Source organism: Dermacentor variabilis, chromosome 3 (assembly GCF_050947875.1).
Source record: "Dermacentor variabilis isolate Ectoservices chromosome 3, ASM5094787v1, whole genome shotgun sequence".
Lineage (NCBI taxonomy): Eukaryota > Metazoa > Arthropoda > Arachnida > Ixodida > Ixodidae > Dermacentor > Dermacentor variabilis.
Window position 1 is genome coordinate 69428876 of NC_134570.1, and position 20171 is coordinate 69449046.

The window sequence follows — 20171 nt, forward strand, 5'->3', positions numbered from 1 at the left end:
TACCTGTGGACTAGTTGGGCTGTAGCCCTAAACTTAACCACAAGTTAGGAATTTCAAAGCGACTACTTTCACGAAGTGACGAAATGTACTATATTACCTGCAAACATTGGTAGTTAACGAGGTTTGTTTATAAATATTTTTCATTATAATTGCTTGGCACTGGTGTGTACGATTGCTGTCCCAGTGCTTTAAAGAAATGAATAGAAGCTTCCAAGGTAAACGCGGTAGAAAATACGCATTTCGTAAAGACGACACACTTCAGCGGATTCTGCTCCGCCATTTGGCGAATGTCGCCGCGCGGCCAGCAGACCTGCAAGAGAGCACGAGCACAGCCTGCTTGTGTGTGAAGCGGGAAAGGAGGGCTTCGCGGCAAGCCTCCTCCTCGCGGCGGCGCGCCCTCTCCCTCTACCTTCTGACCTCATCAGTGACGTCATTGAGGCATTGTTTGTTAATGATTTCCAGTTGGATATCCAGCAACCGCCATTGGTGGAAGCGGCGCGGCCGCCGCGTATCGGCATGGGAAGGAGTGTACCAAGGGAGGTATAGGGAGTTTCCGCATTATGCGAAAGCATCAAATGGCCCATTGAGCGAGTAAGCCGGCGTCGCCTGCAGCAGCGAAACGCGTTCTAAGTCCCCATTGGCCGCGACGCCACGTCACCGATGCGCCTCGGCGGAGCAGATACGGCGACGCGACGCAGAAAGTCTTCGATGTGTGCAGCGAAGTTTCGCTCAGAACGCAAACATCTGTTGGCTCGAAAACGTGAAGCGGAGCGGCGTAGAGTGGCGGCGATCTGCCCCCAGGAACGAATTTTTTTTAGAGCGCAGCTCTTTGGCGTCCGTTCCTGGGTTTCGCGTCGTCGTCGGCGTTGTCGTCGGCCTCGTAACCAGCTCCGCCCCCCTTTCATCCCCCCAGCGCTAGCAGCGACCGACTGATACCGCTGGATGCCGCTGACGCCGCTAGAGAGTCAAGATAACGTGACTGCATAGAACACCGTCGCCGCCATGCAGAAAGAGGAGGAAAGGGTCCCCCCTCCCCCCCCTGTTCTTGTGTGGCGGATAGGGTGCTCTTCAGTTGCCGACGCGCCGGTTATTTCACGTAGGCCCCGGCACGTCGACGAATACGTGACCACCTTCCCACGGCTAGACCTGGTTCTTAGCGCTGCGGAAGCGAGGGTATCATATTGTTTGTGTCGGCATCGGCGGCGTTGTCCCTGAAACCAACTCCGCAGCTGGGGTTGACTCACTATCGGCGTCAGCGGCATCAGTCAGTCGCTGCTATCTCTTCCCTCCTCCCTTTATCGTGTTGTCCGCTTGCTGCGCGCGCTTCTGCCCCCATCGTTTGCCGCTGGGTGTACACGCCGCCCCCCTCCCCCCTCTTCCTGCGAGTCTCCGGTTGTCAAAGCGCCGGCTCGAACTTAATTCCTTTCTTCGCTCCTCCTCCAATGCAACCCCTGTGCGGTGGCAATCAGAGAGCCAGATCGGTGGCGGCGGATCTGTATATGTGCACCGCCCGAGCCGAAATTGCCGCTGCCGTTCGCCCTGTGCGGTGGCAATCAGAGAGCCAGATCGGTGGCGGCGGATCTGTATGTGTGCACCGCCAGAGCCGAAATTGCCGCTGCCGTTCGCCACTGCGAAATTATCTGCCAGTTCTTTCTGAGCCATGAGCGAGACGACCGATGGAAGTCCTCCGTCTGCTGCTGCTGCTGCTGCTGCTGCTGCTAAACGAGCTGCCAGAGCAGAGGCCCAGCGCCGTCGCCGTCAGAATCCAGAGGTGCGTGCCGCCGAAGCAGAAGCTTACCGTCGCCGCCGTCGAGATGATCCAGGAGTACGGGAAATATAAAAAAAAAATTCTGTGATAGCGCATACATGTGTTGCTCGATTTCTTTGCCTCAATCTATCGAAAAGGTGAAACAGCTTATTTGCTGCGCTCAAATTTCGCATTAGGAAGTAACGTAATCGTCGGTAATTTTTTTTATGATGAACGTTTAGCACAGAAAGAAGAAGTGCAGATGCGTCGACCCGGTAATGAGAAAGAAGCGTATTTGCGAAAGTAGACAAATACCCCGTAGCAAAACACGAATGCATTACTCGCGGCGTAAAACTCAAAGGACCAGTCAGCGGCGTTCAATTGAACAATAATGCTTTCTCATTCCAAGCCCATAAGAAGCGATTAGGTGTCCTCGGATTTTATTTTCTAGCATTCGCTCACCAGACAGGGGCGGTTCGTTTGGAACTACATGCTTGTACCAATGTCGATGGCCAAACCACCAAATGTCGAACGCCGAAATTCCGGTCATCACTTCGCGATAGGGAACTGAGTCGTCACTGCTCGCGAAAGGGTGTCCCCAAGATACAGCATTAAGTTGAGACCCCCCAGCCGCCTTTATTACAGTATTTCCAAATCAGACGTAAACTAATGTGCTTTCTTCGTCGGAGAAATGCCCATAGTTGTGTCAGGAATCGCTTATCCAATGTGCTTCAACGGAGTCTTATTAATAAAGAAACCCAGCACGCCACCAAGTATGCACCTTCCTTCTTTACAATATCCCTTCATTCCGGTCAATAATCTCTGCAAGAAAAGGAAGAGAAGAAACGTTACTTCACGTGTAGTCCACAGGGTGCGCACTATGTAACGATATTGGGCCACTGCATCATACATATGGTTCTAGAACACATTTCTTTGAAAACTTTGAACACATTGGAGTGAGTGCGATATCGTTTGATGAATATATCCCACAGATATTTCTGGAAAGGACCCAACAATAACGGAGATATAAGTATCGCGACATTTACGTCTCCGTTATTCCCCTTGGACGCAACGTTCCCGTTTAGCTGCTGCGGCGCAGATAGAAATGCCCTGCCTGTTGCTACATTTTTTCTGCCCTTTCCGCGATGCTCTTATGAGCGGCGTTTACATCGATGCGAGAAGTGGCGCATCGCATTGTATTTATATCAGCGCGTCGCATTCGTGTAAACGGCGGTAATGCGCTACGAAGACGAATCGCACTGAGGTAATTAACGGGGAGAGAGGCGGCTGCAGCCGTGTGCTCTCCTCACCTCAGCGGCGGAATGCAAACCGCTGGAAACACTAGCTTTTTTTTTTTCGGATAAAGGGGAATGCGTTACATGCAAACACATAGCTACTACCGCGATTCGCTAAAATAAATGCGATACGCTACGGTCGCGTCCATATTAACGCGGCTGAATATTGGAGAGGTGCGAATGACGTGCCCGAGCCATCGCTCGGGGGCCAAACTTCATGATCGTACACAATCACCCAAATGCTGGCCTCAATGGGCTGTCTTGTGGCTCTGTGCCGTCATGGGAAGCACGTAGTAAAGGTGGGGGGGGGGCGGGATTGGGGGAGACGGTGTATGCTCGAAATTTAGCCACAGGACAGAGATCGAACTAGGTTTTATGTTAGAATGTGGATATACCTGCTGCTTGCAGTGGGAATGGCATTTGGTGACATATTCTTGGATTGTACCGCGAAATGACACACACAGAGACTAGAAGCAGACAGGACGAGCGCCCTTTCCTTTTCTATCCCTACCCTACCAACTCGTCAAACTTTCTATCCTTTTGCAATAGTATTTGGCTTGTATGTTTACGGGAGCATTGTCGAAAAATCGCGACCGTCTTTCTGACCAGGCTTATAAAGTATATACCGGCAGATCAGGAATGTTGTCAGGCGAATGCACAAGGCCCAGAGCCGCGTGTGTGTGTGTGTGTGTGTGTGTGTGTGTGTGTGTGTGTTTTGCTTATGGCGTCGTCTGTACAGTTGAGCATATAGTCGTAAGTACAGTCTCGAGCAATAGATTCAAACACTATCTCGAGTGCAAGCTTGAACGGTATAGCTGGTAGCTTCAATTCCAGCGAAGTTATTACAACAACAACAACAACAACAACAACAACAACAACAACAACAACAACAACAACAACAACAACAACAACAACAACAACAACAACAACAACAACAACAACAACAACAACAACAACAACAACAACAACAACAACAACAACAACAACAACAACAACAGAGTGAGGGGAGCATTTAACCGACGAGGAAGACAGGGTATATTAACGGCGTTCCCTGCTGAATTGCTAGATTGTCAACGTTAAAGTTTGTCTTCGTCGGGGTCCCGATGAAGACGATTCTTGTTGTGGGTACGTTGGGTCCAGCGTCAACCTATTTTTGACCACTATTCACTACTTCAAGTCTCGATCCTTAATTTTATCTTATAGCGTATATTCTGCCGGTATCGCAGTTCAGTGCAGATGGCGTGTTTACCTTGCATTTCGTACCGTCAGGCTTGTTGATAATTCTGAAGAGGGGTACAAAGCGAGCGGCGAATCTTGTGAGACAGATCAGCTTACATCGGCGTGCGGGTATTTTCTGAAAAGAACGAAGCAGTTCAACAGAGCAGTTTCATTTCATTTCATTTCATTTATTTCATTTATTCATTTTCTGAAAGTGCCCATGAACAGCTTTACGCCTTAATATTAGTGCACTTGTATTACACCATTGCAATAACATAAAACCGAGAAACAAAACAGCAAATCTCAAATAACAGTGGCACGAAGCGCAACAAAAAATTGAATTCATCAAAGACAGAAGTCAGATAATGAGCAATTAGTAGAGCTGAATACATCAAGATCATGACGCAAGGTATTTTACTGTGTTACAAGATGTGTTATAGCGTCTTGCTACCCTCAGGGCGTCAAAGCGTTATAGAGGGGAGCAGGCACAAGTCCAGTATAATATAATATAAAGGAACACAGTAGCAAATAAACGAAAACGAATTATAGAGGCTAACGTAATATAACTCAGCATATGTGAGCCATGACAAGTTGTAATAAGAGAACACTTGTAAAATAATTAAAAGAAATGGAGCAAGTCAACTAAATAAATCCTAAAGTAAGAGACGCAAGCAAGAACAACAACAAAGATTAGCTAATAGCACTCCCGAAATCACGAATACGCCAGTCTGATCGTGAGCACACATAAGCTCGACAAGAAAGAAAAGTTGAAAGAAAAAAAAGCTTGGTGACACCGCCTTGTTGTGATTCTCGCATTGGCTTCCCATGACGTCACAAATTTCGGCAGCTTGATGCGATAGTGAAATGCTTGTCGAGAAGAATTACGTAAAACTCTAAATCTTTTGTTTTCTTGTTCGCCCGATAAAGGAGGTCTTTCGTGCGGCTATGCTGCATTTAGCCTCTGCTCTCGCTCTTGTACGCAGGTAGGACAGATAGAGAGAGAGAGAGAAAGCAAGGACAGGAAAGGCAGGGAGGTCAACCAGAAGAGCATCCGGCTTGCTACCCTACATAGGGGGTGGGGGAAAGGGGAATAGAAAGAGGAAAAAAAGGGAGCGGGTAAGCACTGACTGAGTGTAGGGGAGACACTATACACAGGGACACTATAAACGGTCTCTTAAGCCGGTGCACTTCAAGTATTGCACTAGTGCACGAATCGCTTTTCGTGCCAGTGATGGGTGGGGCCATGGTCAGAGTATCTTTGACTCAGTGAACGGTCTTGAGTCCAGTCGGTGTAAAGTTACCCGCAGAGAGAAGCGTTGTACATCGTAGCGAGGGCAGGTACACAATAGGTGCTCGATGGTTTCCTCACACCCACAGGAGTCGCACATAGGGCTCTCGGCCATTCCCAAACGATAGGAGTATGCGTTCTTGAACGTCACTCCCAGCCACAAACGGCACAGCAAGGTTGTCTCACCGCGGGAAAGGCTAGATGGCAGTTGTAGCCGTAGCGTGGGGTCAAGTTTATGTAATCGGCAATTGAAGGCACTTGAACTCCAGAGATCTTGTTACTTTTTGCGTGCAAGTAGGTGAAGTGCCCTGGCAGCGTCCGACCTCGCCAAAGGTGTTGGACGCGTCTGGGTACCTTCGTGGGCAGACCGGGCAACCTTGTCAGCTAGGTTGTTGCCGACGATGCCACAGTGAGCAGGAATCAATTGAAATATAATGTTGTGCCCTCTTTCCAAAGCATGGTGGTTGACTTCCCTGATGTCATATATAATTTGCTCGTTAGTTTTGTGATGTAATGCTTACTTAATACTATAAAGAGCTGCCTTAGAATCACAAAATACGACCCATTTCTCTGTTGGCTCTTCGGTTACGTACGTCATAGCGGCATGGAGAGCTGCAAGTTCTGCCGACGTAGATGTAGTCATGTGTGACAACTTTAATCTAACTGTAACCTGCTTACCTGGAACAACCAATGCGACAGTTGAGCTGGTAGGTGAGGTCGAAACATTGGTATATATATGTATGTGGTCAAGATACGTTTGGTGCAGTAATAGGAGCGTAAGTTGCTTCAGAGCCGGCGATGGATGATTGGACTTTTTTTTTTATTCCAGGAATAGCAAATTTCACTTGAGGCTGTCGCAGGCACCACAGGGGAGATGAAGGCTTCGCCGCCGGTGTGAAAGATGACGGTACGCGCTCTTGATGAGCGCTAATCACTCTTGAAAAGGTCGCATGAGGTCTCTCGGCTAGTAGGGAGGCCAAATAATTGTTGGGGATCCTTGACAGATGGTGAATGTGCTCTCTGAGAGAGTCGACAGCTACATGTGTCTGGATCATATGGTCTCCGCGATGGCAATTGTTGTTGCTGTTAAATTGCACCGTGGCTGCCCTAAACACGTGCGTAGGGCTTGACCTTGTACGCTCTCCAAAGCGCGCATGTTCGTCTTGCATGCATTTGACAACACTAGTAGGCTGTAACGTAGGTGTCCGAGAAACAAAACCCTGTACAGCTGCAACATAGAATGGACTGGTGTACCCCAGTTTTTCCCGCATAAAAATTTGAAGACCTGAGCAATGGCGACTAACTTCTTCAGATAGATGCAGTGAGGGCCCCACGGGAGGTTGCGGTCAATGATGACGCCCAGAAAGCGATGCGTCTTAACATAGGATCCAGCTTGACCATTGATTGAAATAGGATACGATGAAGTTTGTTTGCGCGTAAAGCCAACCAAGGCTCACTTTTCAGTAGACACACTAAGGCCTTGTACTCGGAGATAAGGCGCCGTCATGGTTGCCGCCCGCTGAAGCCTGGCTCGTACCTGAGGGCGAGTTACCGCAGAGGCCCAGATGCAAATGTCGTCGGCATATGTTGAGGCATGAACTGTCTGCGGTAGGTTCTCTATATGTTCTCTCTGTCTCTCTCTTCGTATATATATATATATATATATATATATATATATATATATATATATATATATATATATATATATATATATATATATGTGTATATATATATATATATATATATATATATATATATATATATATATATATATATATATATATATATATATGTATATGAGAGTGTTTTCTATATGTGCGAGAGTGTTTTTTGGGAATCAAGTGACTGACAGAAAGTTTTCCATCGCTTGTCTTCTAATTTATCCATACGACGCTGGACTTTCTTTTGTATACGTCAGATCCAAGACGGACTTCGTGCGCCGATACCACCTCTCCGTCTGTCGGCGTGCCGCACGCACCCTCTCCAGTTCCATGCCCAAGTCTGTTCGCCTTGCTGACCTTGTAAGCGAGCAGACGGATGTTTTCAATGCCTCTGTGATTGCATCTTCGGTAGTGTGTGAAAGGCCTTCCCGACATGCGTCATCTATATCCTTCTAAAGCTTTGACCAATCAACTGTACGCAAGACAGTAGAGGAGCGTTGCTACACTCCTCTAATATTTATGTATGTTGGAATATGGTCGCTTCCATGTATTGCTATGACCGTAAACCATTGGACGCTCGAGGCAAAGCGCCGTGACGCCAAAGTTAAGTCCAAGCAGCTACTGTAGGTCGTGCCTCGCAGAAACGTAGGGCTGCCGTCATTCACACAGCACAAATCATGATCATGAGACGGAAATAATCAGAAGAATAAGGATGGGCTGGGGTGCGTTTGGCAGGCATTCTCAGATCTTGAATAGCAGGTTGCCATTATCCCTCAAGAGAAAAGTGTATAATAGTTGTGTCTTACCAGCACTCACCTACGGGGCACAAACCTGGAGGCTTACGAAAAGGGTTCTACTTAAATTGAGGACGACGCAACGAGCTATGGAGAGAAGAATGATGGGTGTAACGTTAAGGGACAAGAAAAGAGCAGATTGGGTGAGGGAACAAACGCGAGTTAATGACATCTTAGTTGAAATCAAGAAAAAGAAATGGGGGGGGGGGCAAGGGCAGGACATGTAATGAGGAGGGAAGATAACCGATGGTCTAAGGGTTACGGACTGGATTCCAAGGGAAGGGAAGCGTAGCAGGGGGCGGCAGAAAGTTAGGTGGGCGGATGAGATTAAGAATTTTGCAGGGACGACATGGCCACAATTAGTACATGACCGGGGTTGTTGGAGAAGTATGGGAGAGGCCTTTGCCCTGCAGTGGGCGTAACCAGGCTGATGATGATGATGACGATGATGTTGTTGTTGTTGTTGTTGTTGATGATGATGATGATGATGAAATCGTAGTCGGCAGCAAAGGAGGCGAGACTCCTGCCATTGGAGTCAATTTTAGTGATTCCCCATAGCTGGTGATGAGCGTTGAAGTCACCTGTAGTAACCAAGGGGCAATTGTACATTAGTAATATTTTATTAAGTCGTTCGCCGTCAAAACGACCCGATGGTGATATGTAGGCTCCAATTAGTGTAAATGACACATCCTTCTTTTGGACATTCAGGCACACACATTGGTTGTCGTCACGATGCTCTACCGCGTTATCGACATATGTAAAGTACGTGCGGATGTAAATGATTACTTTCGTGCTCGCACCGCATGTCGACTGAGACGAAAGATTCGTAAAGGGACAGTCTGAGTGGAGTTGATGTATTTGGTTCGCAAATGACCGGTATGGGGAAGCTATTGGTAAGTATGAACTGGCGAAAGTCTGCTATGCGGGTCCTTAGACCCCTGGTATTCCACCGAAAGATCGACACATTTTTAACTTCAGTGCGGAAGGGGACTATTGGTCGAGCCATGATGCTTAAACGATGCTAGCAAGCACTGGATTTAGTGCATCCAGTATTTGCAGAGCACTTCGAGCTGCAGGTGTTTGCAGCTTGTTCAGTATGTTTCGCATTGTATTAATTAACGATTGCAGCATATCAGCCACCTGCCTGTCTTGGTCGGACAAATCACCGACACTAGACGTCGGAGGTTGTCCAGCAAAAGTTTGCTGTGATTCTGTTGGTGAATGCTGTCGTTTCGCTAGAGCCAGCCAAGATTCTGGAGATGTGAGTCTTCTCAGTAACCTTGTTTTCGCGGTTCTTTGCACAGTGTCCGGCCTGGGCGGTAGAGGAGGAGGTGGTGTTGTAGGAAGTGGCATGCGAGTCGCAGAGGCAACAGCCTTTCTTGAGGAGCGCCGGCGACGGGAATGTCGTTTCCTGATTTCATCGGCGGCTTCGCGATGAGATGAATGATCTCTTTCCACCTCTTTCAAGATGGCCATTTCCTTCTTAATATGTGGGCATTTCTTCGATGAAGCTTCATGTGACCCATCGCAGTTTGAACACTCCATTATAGTCGCGCTAGATTTATCTGCAGCGTGGGGCTCGGCACAGCGGGGGCATGCTGACTGATTTTCGCAGCGTGAACTGCCTAGCCGCTTAACATCAACAATGACCTAATCATTGGCTGGCTCGATAAGAATCGGCAAGTCGTTATTAAGGACGGCGACGTCTACTTCGTAGATAATGCCGGTGACTACGTCAGATCCCAGAGGGATGTAAGAGCGCACCTGAATGCCATCAAGGTCCGTTACGTTGCGTAGGGTGGTCATAGCAGCCGCATGCTGGACATCAACCACCAGTAGATTTTTTCGGATGTGCGCTCGAATGTCCGATATTTCATTTGGCATCAAGGCTTCCAGTGATATCGACACAGATTGCCTGTTAAGTAGCGTCATGTTGACGGTGGGAAGCAGGGGCACAAATATGATGGTATTGGCGTCCGGCCTCTGCGTGTGTCTTACTCTTTGCGTGGTTGACGATGAGGACGTCCTGGTGCTCCTTCTCTTCGCTCTGCGGCTCTGCACAAGCTGGAAGTCGTCGTCGGAAATGTCCTCACTCTTTTGTTTTATTTTATTTATAGTTATATATAGCACCGCTGGTCATCCACTTTGACAAAGTGCAATAGCTCTGAATTTTTTTTATCCTCTTCCCCTTGCTGTTGATTACAGAAGTCGTTTGGCTTTCTAGAGGTGGGGAATACCACATTTTTCGAATATGTGTCGAATATCGAATAGCATATCAAATGGGCAACCGCAGGCACGTATGCGTATGTACAGCAGGAATATTTGTGTCTTTTTAATGAAGTATTAAATCTGTACTGGCTAGTCCTAAAAAGAAAAAAAAAAGATAGCAGAAAGACAGCTTGTGTCAGGCACAAAGAATGAGTCTTAAACACAAGATTACTAATTGCCCAGAACTGCAAGAATAGCCTCTTTATATCTTGAGAGTCTGATTGAAAACAATCTTTCCAAGTATGAATGGCTGCTTTATTGAATATATCTTTAACAAGAACGCCAAATAAATGGCTGCCAAGAAAAGAAAAAAATATACCAATCGGAAGTTATGGTTAAAGAAAGAAGAAAAAGAAAAGATGCCGAAGGACTTGCATGGCGTAAACACACGTAAAGGGACCAGTTTCAAGGAAAACATATCTGGTCGTAGCGCAAAAGGTTAACATGCTACATGACTAGACTACCACTACATTAAATGAAAGTCTACAAGCAGTACTCACAGGCTCTCATACAGGCTTCCGCCGCGAAATCGAAAACAGAGCTTGCATTATCCATTTCGTTCCCGCATTCCTTCGCAAATCTTTATCATTGTTACACTTCCGACAATTTACGATACTTTGTTTACCAGATGGGAAACAGTAACAAGACTGTAACAGTCGGTTATTGCGAAATAGTTCGTTAGCTTCAAATGTTCGAAAGTACCGAATAGCTACTTTTTGAACACGAATATACGAATAGTTAGTGTGTGATGTTTGATTCGTATTCGAAACCTTGAACATTCGTCCACCTCTGCCGCTTTCAAAACAAACTGCGTAAATTATTCATCTCACGCTTGTGGCGGAGCGGTTGAAGGCACAATGCATCTGCTATTGGGGCTGTTCGCATTATGTTCAGCGGCGGCAGAAGCTACGGCCCATATTGAGAGCATTGGGCAACGAGCGCTTGTCCATTTTCACTGCACTGTAGCTCTGTTCCATGCCTGAACAAGGGCGTTTATTACTTTCAAAATGTTTTAACTAGCTCGCACATCTGTCCAAAGTATTAGCTCATATTACTTGTTTATATACATATATAAGTTCTTTGAATAACATAAAAAATATTGGAGCTTTATATCCGAAAATTACGATCTGATTACGAAGCATGCCTGCCGTAGTGGGAAATTCCAGATTAATTTTGAGCACGTGGAATTCTTTAAGGGGCGTGTAAACCTAAGTACACGAGCGTTTTTTTTTCATTCTGTCTCTACCGAAATGGGACCGCCGCTGCCGGGTCGAACCCGCGACCTCGAGCTGAGCAGCGCAATGCCATAGCCACTGAGCTACCGCGGTGGGTAACATTAAAATAATTGCCTAGGGCCAGGTAGCAGAGCTCTACTTGCTAACTTTGATTACTAAACGAGACGGATATTACATGCATGAGAAGTCGAAGTGAACAGTTGACTGAATAGTTTCACTAATGACCCTTTCTTTACTCATCACTGTAGGTGCCAACTCTAGAATTTACCGACTGGAGCCGTTGGTTCATGAGGAAATCTTTTTAGAGAGAGCTTAATATTCACTAAACACCATCATTAAAAGAAAGCTTGTATTTTACACGCATACGCAATGAGAGCAATCCTACCTAGAGCCAAGCCTGCATGCGCAGGTCGATTACAATCTCTGTAAACAAGGTATGTAGGGCCTGTTCGAAGTGAAGCGAGTCGATGGACAGAACTGAAATTGCGTAGTCATTGGGCTTCTTTCTTAATTTTTTTTTAAAAGGAAGGTGCGGCGGTTTTAACCAGCGTTACGAGTTCTTCCGGTAAAACTAGACTGATGTAAAGAGCCGACAAGTGCATTAAGACATCTCTTGTTTTCGATCTGTGCTTGCATAAGGGCGCTAATTTACCGCTCTTCAAAGCCACAAACCTTGACGAATGTTCAAAAAAGAAACGAAGCAAAACACCACGGATGTAGCTAACGACATTACTCTTAGCTTCTAGCGTGTCATCAGCAATAGACACTGCGTGCGTTGCCAGTACGAAAAGTGGACAGAAAACAAATTACGAGTTTATCTTTTTTTTTTTTAGGAAGCTATGTACTTACAAATGTTGTAGTGCAGTTGGGCGGTGGGACGTCTGTTTCACTTGCCTGTGCTGTGAGATTTAAAGATAAAGTCATAGAAGGTGCGTATAAGTGCTTTGTTGCACTTATAATTTGATGCAGGTTCAACATTTCTCGTGACAAAAAAGAAAAAAAGAACGAAAGAAAGAAAAACAGAGCAAAAGGAAAAGAAAAGAAAAGAAGAAAACAAAAGTTGAGAGATGCCTGCTATCTTGCACATCTTCGCAAGCAAGTTCAAGCGATAGGCCGTCTGCTCAGTCATATCATCAGCGGCGTAGAACGGAAGAGGGTGGAGACGTGCATGGGACGCTCGGTTGTCAAAACATTGTCGTCCCCCTTTCTCCCACTACCAGTAGACTAGTAATCGCTTTAAGAACACTTATGCAAGGAAGATAAACAGGACGCCTGTTCACAAAAGCGTTCTTACTGTGGAACATTTAGCGAGGTCAAATAGAAACCGATCGTTACATTGGACAATATCAGCAACGAAGGCGGCCCGTCAACGGTAAAGAGTATGTACAAATGAAAAGCTGTGTAAGTTGGGCCGAGGTTAAGAACTAACGAGTAACAAACTTCGTCCTCTTAACAGAACCCGGTCATGACGGTCATAACGAAGTCCAATTTATCAAAACGAACACGGATCGGCTACGAACATGGGGCTGTTCGAAGCAAGACCTCAGCAATACATTACATTACCACCACCAGTACCACCACCCCTGCTAGCATCACCATCGCTGAGAACAAGCACGGGCGCAAATCACGGTGAGCCGGCACCTTCTGGGATGCGCTGACTGCACTCAGCCCAGGCAAGGATCCTCGGTGCATGGCATGGAGGAAGGAAAGCGTAGGAGAGGCCCCGGCCAGCCTGGGTGAGTTGGAGAAAGTGTGGGGCGAAGTCCCGGGGTGTTTTTCGCAAAGGAGCACAGGGACTGATGCGTCAAACATCCTCGTTGCCATAGCAACCGTGCTTGTGAAGCTCTCGCTGCTGCTCTCGGTCTCCGAAAACTGGGTTAAGATTTTCTCAGCGAGGTACCCGCCGTGGTTGCTCAGTGGCTATGGCGTTGGGCTGCTGAGCACGAGGTCGCGGGATCGAATCCCGGCCACGGCGACCGCATTTCGATGGGGGCGAAATGCGAAAACACTCGTGTACTTAGATTCAGGCGCACGTTAAAGAACCCCAGGTGGTCAAAGTTTCCGGAGTCCTCCACTACGGCGTGCCTCATAATAAGAAAGTGGTTTTGGCACGTAAAACCCCATAATTGTCATTGTCGAGGCACGCTCAATTCTCCGGACATGCCGTGCTCGTAGTGTGGTCCATGAGCTTCAAAGTTGTGTTTTCGGTCTGTGAGTGTGCGTGTCAGCCAGCAATACGTAATCACGGCGCCGTTATTCGTCGTCTTCTTCAACGTGCCACGGAAGGACGTAGGAGCGTGTCGGCTTCACAAAAAAACTGTTACAGAAGTTTTGTGGGTTGGTGTTTTGATGCGCGTCTGCAGCGCACACTTCTGGCGGCTCGTTGCAACGCAAGTTCAAGGCTCGCGCCCATTTGCTCCAGCGAGATGACTAGAGACGAGAGGGTGACGGAACACCTAAATGCACGCACTTCTAGCTTCACAAAGGTGACGTCAGGACCTCTCCTATTTTGTTTCTTTCCTCCATGGTGCACGGTCTGGCACATCAACATCCCAGAATGCTGTGAGCGCTCTCATAACTTTCCTGAAATCAACAGACCTGGGAAGACGCTTATATACATCCCGTGTCCAATACTACTGTGTCTGACTAATATACTGTACGCCTGAGCTTTCTCGTTCTTTTGTCTGCGCCTCCCCCTTCTTTCTTTCAATCCCTCGTCCCCTTTCCACCATGTTGGCTAACCAACCATACGTCCGTGTGGTTAACCTCCTTGCCTCTGTTTTGTTATCTCTCTGTCTCGCTCGTAGGCTGTCCTGAACCAATTTTTGCCCGACAAACAGCTGAACAAGGTGACAGGAATTCATGGCGAGGCGCGCAAGACGTGGATACACGCAGCGCGAGAAAGAACGAACGCAAACATCATGCCTGCAATTTTGGAATCTAGAGTTCTGAGTTTGCTCGGGACTATTGTCTTTCATTTACAACGTTGCTATTGTCACTCAAGGCGTCTACGCGGAAACACGATCCAATACGATACTGCCGCGCAAAACCTACCGCTATTCGAGCGAGCAAGCTTAGCGCCAGCGCGCTTGTCAATGCTGTACAGCCACGCAGGCAGCTTATTACTGAAGCCTAAGCATTACTGGTATCCAGGAAGCCTTAAGCGAAAGCAGAACCTGTTTCCCGTGCCTACGGTACTTAAACATGGCACGCAGGGCTTTGCCAGGTGGAACAGAAACAGACGATGCTATTCGCTTGCATTGAGGTGCAGCAGCTACGAGAAGAGAGCAGAATGCAATGGCGTTTTAGCCGTACAAATATTTCGGTTAACGGGTATATCGCGCAAGGTCGTACTAGCAAGCACAAGGCTCTCGGTGCAAGCATGCAGAAAGACATGATACTTAATCCGCCGCCTTTCTGATACGCAGGGCCCGTACTCACAAAATGCCATTGTACTAGGATTGTTTGCAAGAGAAAATTCCAGCCAATCATGATCCTGGACGAAGGCGGCCCGCCAATGACAGAAATAACTGGCGAAAGAAAAAAAGTCTCGTGAATTCGGCCATGAGCGTCAGAAAAAAACGTGGTTTTCAACAACAATTTGCTTTTCCTTCTAATGCAGGATTAAAGAACGATGGGTTGAAGGCTTGCAGTTTTATAAAACAGAGCCAAGAGCGCCACGTTAATCACTGTACTCACCAAGTGAAAGTGACGATAGCAACAGCAAGACCACCGGCGTCATCATAAAGAGCGTGTTCAATAAGCTCTTAGGTCACCGGCTGCCTACCATCACAGGACAGTGTACGTTGTTGCGACGGCGCCTGTGAAGTAAGTAGGCGGCATAGTCCTGCGGATTGCTGTCTCTGGCCAAGGCAAAGCCTAAGCTTTTTGCTTGAATTCGCGACTATCGTTAACCCTGTCAAGGCACAGAGAATGCGAATTCTCTTATAATGCTCCCGGTGGCTCGCGTTTGTTCTGCAGGCTTGGTAAGGACGTCACGCAGAACCCAGAATATATAAAAGGATAGAAAAAGAATGCGTGTAGAGTCAGCGTTGTAAACGTTCAGGTGGCGCGGAGGCGCTGATGCATAAGCCATTGTAACGCTTCTTTTATGTTGATATACACTTTGGCGAAGATTTTTTGTATGTCTTTTTTATTTCTTCTTGTGTAGCAGATGCTTGCCAATGAACACTCACTCGTACATGACCGTAGCTTGCCGACAGCTAGAAAGGCTAGTTAACTTATCTTTTTCTCTTCGTGACTGCAAAGTTGTGTTCTCCAATAAAAGAGTGAAAAAAAAAACATTAATGGGGGCTCAATTTTCGCGTTCACGTTGAAGCTGCACTTTGTCGACGTTGAGCATGCAAATCGTGTCTATATGTCACAAAAAATAAACTTTGACGTCAGAGTTGTACAATTCCAAAAATTCCATTTCCAATTCTAGTTCCATTAAATTATTGCGTAATTTCGAGCTGGTCCGTAAACGATCACAAATAAAGAAGTTGTTTAGGACAATTGAACAATTTGAGATTCAATCTGCTATGAGGTTAGGGCTAGGGAATAGACGGCTCTGGCATTTGCCTGACAGCGTCTCGGGTTCCCAGCGGCATGGAAACAGGGGTGAAATTTGGAGGGCGCCGAAGATTCGCCTTTCAGAGTGGAACGCGATAGCATTCAAAGATCCCTGAGTGCTTCTCACGCTTCCCGGCAACTGCAGCTTGTGTAACCGTAATGTTTCCCGGGAAACGCTGGCGGCGAACTTTGTGGTTCTTATTTTGACGGTATGCAAGGAACCGAGGGGGCCTCGCCGCTCCTACTAAGACAGACCACAAACGGCAGCTGCAGTGGAAAACGCCATCTCACTGAAAGTGGTTTGTGTTTGAACTTCCGCTTAACGAATTATGTTTTCTCTTATATATACACATTACAATCCGACGCTGTCATGTCTGTAAGTTGTGTGTAAGCGGCAGAACTTTCCAAGTTAATCAACAAGCGTAAGACAGCGGACATCAGAAACTATAATATGGATAGAATTGAACAGGCTCTCAGGAACGGAGGAAGCCTAAAAACAGTGAAGAAGAAACTAGGAATAGGCAAGAATCAGATGTGTGCGTTAAGAGACAAAGCCGGCAATATCGTTACTAATATGGATGAGATAGTTCAAGTGGCTGAGGAGTTCTATAGAGATTTATACAGTACCAGTGGCACCCACGACGATAGTGGAAGAGAGAATAGCCTAGAGGAATTCGAAATCCCACAGGTAACGCCAGAAGAAGTAAAGAAAGCCTTAGGAACTATGCAAAGGGGGAAGGCAGCTGGGGAGGATCAGGTAACAGCAGATTTGTTGAAGGATGGTGGTCAGATTGTTCTAGAGAAACTGGCCACCCTGTATACGCAATGCCTCATAACCTCGAGCGTACCGGAATCTTGGAAGAACGCTAACATAATCCTAATCCATAAGAAAGGGGACGCCAAAGACTTGAAAAATTATAGACCGATCAGCTTACTGTCCGTTGCCTACAAAGTATTTACTAAGGTAATCGCAAATAGAATCAGGAACACCTTAGACTTCTGTCAACCAAAGGACCAGGCAGGATTCCGTAAAGGCTACTCAACAATAGACCATATTCACACTGTCAATCAAGTGATAGAGAAATGTGCAGAATATAACCAACCCTTATATATAGCTTTCATTGATTACGAGAAAGCGTTTGATTCAGTCGAAACCTCAGCAGTCATGGAGGCATTACGGAATCAGGGTGTAGATGAGCCATATTTAAAAATACTGGAAGATATCTATAGCGGCTCCACAGCCACCGTAGTCCTCCACAAAGAAAGCAACAAAATCCCTATAAAGAAAGGCGTCAGACAGGGAGATACCATATCTCCAATGCTATTCACAGCATGTTTACAGGAGGTATTCAGAGGCCTGGAGTGGGAAGAATTGGGGATAAAAGTTGATGGAGAATACCTTAGCAACTTGCGATTCGCTGATGATATTGCCTTGCTTAGTAACTCAGGAGACCAACTGCAATGCATGCTCACTGACCTGGAGAGGCAAAGCAGAAGGGTGGGTCTGAAAATTAATCTGCAGAAAACTAAAGTGTTGTTTAACAGTCTCGGAAGAGAACAACAGTTTACGATAGGTAGCGAAGCACTGGAAGTGGTAAGAAAATACATCTACTTAGGGCAGGTAGTGACCACGGATCCGGATCATGAGACTGAAATAACCAGAAGAATAAGAATGGGCTGGGGTGCGTTTGGCAGGCATTCTCAAATCATGAACAGCAGGTTGCCACTATCCCTCAAAAGGAAAGTGTATAACAGCTGTGTGTTACCAGTACTCACATATGGGGCAGAAACCTGGAGGCTTACGAAAAGGGTTCTGCTGAAATTGAGGACGACGCAACGAGCTATGGAAAGAAGAATGATGGGTGTAACGTTAAGGGATAAGAAAAGAGCAGATTGGGTGAGGCAACAAACGCCGGTAAACGACATCTTAGTTGAAATCAAGAAAAAGAAATGGGCATGGGCAGGACATGTAATGAGGAGGGAAGATAACCGATGGTCATTAAGGGTTACGGACTGGATTCCAAGGGAAGGGAAGCGTAGCAGGGGGCGGCAGAAAGTTAGGTGGGCGGATGAAATTAAGACGTTTGCAGGGACAACATGGCCACAATTAGTACATGACCGGGGTAGTTGGAGAAGTATGGGAGAGGCCTTTGCCCTGCAGTGGGCGTAACTAGGCTGATGATGATGATGATGATGATGATGATGATGGTGGTATACTTTACGGTTTTTCTGACGCCTTTTACTTTGAGAAATTCGACTAGTTCAGTAACTTCTTTGCGCTACGATGAAGACGTTTAGGTCAGGGGACGCAAGCGGCTTGCGTACGCAAGAACTAGGGGCGACGATACTGCGCATGCGCAGACCCAGATGTTGGGGGCGCGCATGCGCAATACCGTGGCTCCTAGTTCTTGAGTACGCAAGCCGGTTGCGTCCGCTAATCTAAAGCTCTCTAATGAGGGCCTCCGTCGTTGGGTATGCGCGGTCGGGTATGCGTCGTTCGGAATGATTATTCCCGAAATGACGGTCCACACCGGACGCCGCCGCCGGATTTTCTGCGTCCCGGGGCCCTTAACGCTATCACGTTAATAATCACGCACACACTGTGGAATTACAGGGTGAAAAAGCGAAAGAGAAATCAACAGGGTATAGAACTTCTTTTTTTTTTCAAGAACACGTACCTGTGCGCTTAGACACGCACGCAATGGACGTACATACGGGGTAGACTAGACGTGCGTTATACATAACCGCTGACTTATTCGGGGCAGAAATAAGCCTACAAATATTGGCGTCTCTTCCAAATGGGCAGATGCGTAATGTTTCTGTCGCCTCCCGATGAGTTGCTCCCAAAAGGTAAAGGTAAAAAAAAAAAAAAGATCAGAGCCATTTGACTCTGTGCAGGTGGATGACCATCGGAGCTGTATATAACTGTAAAGAAACTATAATAAAACAACACACATTATAACATAAACGTGCACGTTGTTATGTTTATTTGTATTTACGTTTTTCTCTTGACCACAGTAATTGCGGCTTTATGGTGGCTGTGATGGACGGCCATGGGCTCTAGGACGACACACATATGTTCTTAGCGAACGTTAGGTGTGTGCGCGAGCGATGGCGCAGACATTCGTCCTGGTGCAACATTGAAGGCCAAATCTTTCCAACAGAAACTCCAGGAACCAATTTCCGCCGGGACGAGACACATCGACGGTAAAGTCACCCGCAATGAACATGGGATCAGGGTCCACGGGGAGGATCCACCTAAACGTGTCGATCATAAAGTCTTCGGGATCCCTCTTTGACATTCCGCAATGAACGTATACGGTGCCGAAAGCGATTCCGTCCCCAGTCTGTATACGTTTAAACGTGTCGGCACATTCCACGCGTCAAGGCTCTCGCTCGTCGTCGGTAAGGCATAGGGCGCAATGGTCACGCTGTCGTTGTTTGCGTAGATCACAACGCATCAAACCATCATCTATCATCCATCAGAGGTTGTCACATCTGTGGAGGGGGGGAGGGTGTATTCTGCAAGAGTCCACCTAATGGACTGTCCATTTCGGCCGCTGCTGATTGGATGCAGCTGTACGAGCGAGAGGATACGAGCGGCCTCAGCCAATCAGCAGCGGCCGAAATGGGCAGTCCACTAAGTGGACTCCTACAGAATAGCTCCCCCGGCCTTAAACGCAGCTGGGACACATACGCCGATACGATTATGCCTAATGCTAAGCTTTTAGCTGCACGGGTACGCTGCCATCGTTTTTGCCTGCGCACACCACGAAACGCTGGAAACTAGCCTGCGACAGCTCCGCTGTAAAAAAAAAAAAAGAAAAAAAAATCACGCATATCCCGCGCACTGTGACTGCAGCTACAGCTTTCTATCTAGCATCGTTTGGGGTTTTGCAAAGAGGTGCCAGATGGCCTAACTTGTCTGCGTAAGGCGAGCAGTTGTGCGTGTGACGCTAGCAGCTACGTGACGGCGATAGCATGACGAGTGATTTTTTGGTGTACTCCTGCGAAGAAAGATTACAACCCGTTCCTTTACCTGAACGGACACTGAAGGTGGCACGATGTCCTGCAATGTCTATGTAGCGCTAGG

The 20171-nt window shown here is 47.0% G+C and overlaps 1 long non-coding RNA gene across 1 annotated transcript; it reads right to left on the reverse strand.

Annotated features, from left to right (window-relative positions):
* Window positions 1-2358: 2358 nt before the first annotated feature.
* On the reverse strand, window positions 2359-15460 carry LOC142575845 (uncharacterized). The gene is made up of 4 exons (XR_012826722.1): window positions 15206-15460; window positions 12356-12405; window positions 4292-4396; window positions 2359-2569 (listed from the first exon to the last, which is right to left on the reverse strand). It is a non-coding gene; the product is annotated as an uncharacterized LOC142575845 (long non-coding RNA).
* Window positions 15461-20171: the final 4711 nt, after the last annotated feature.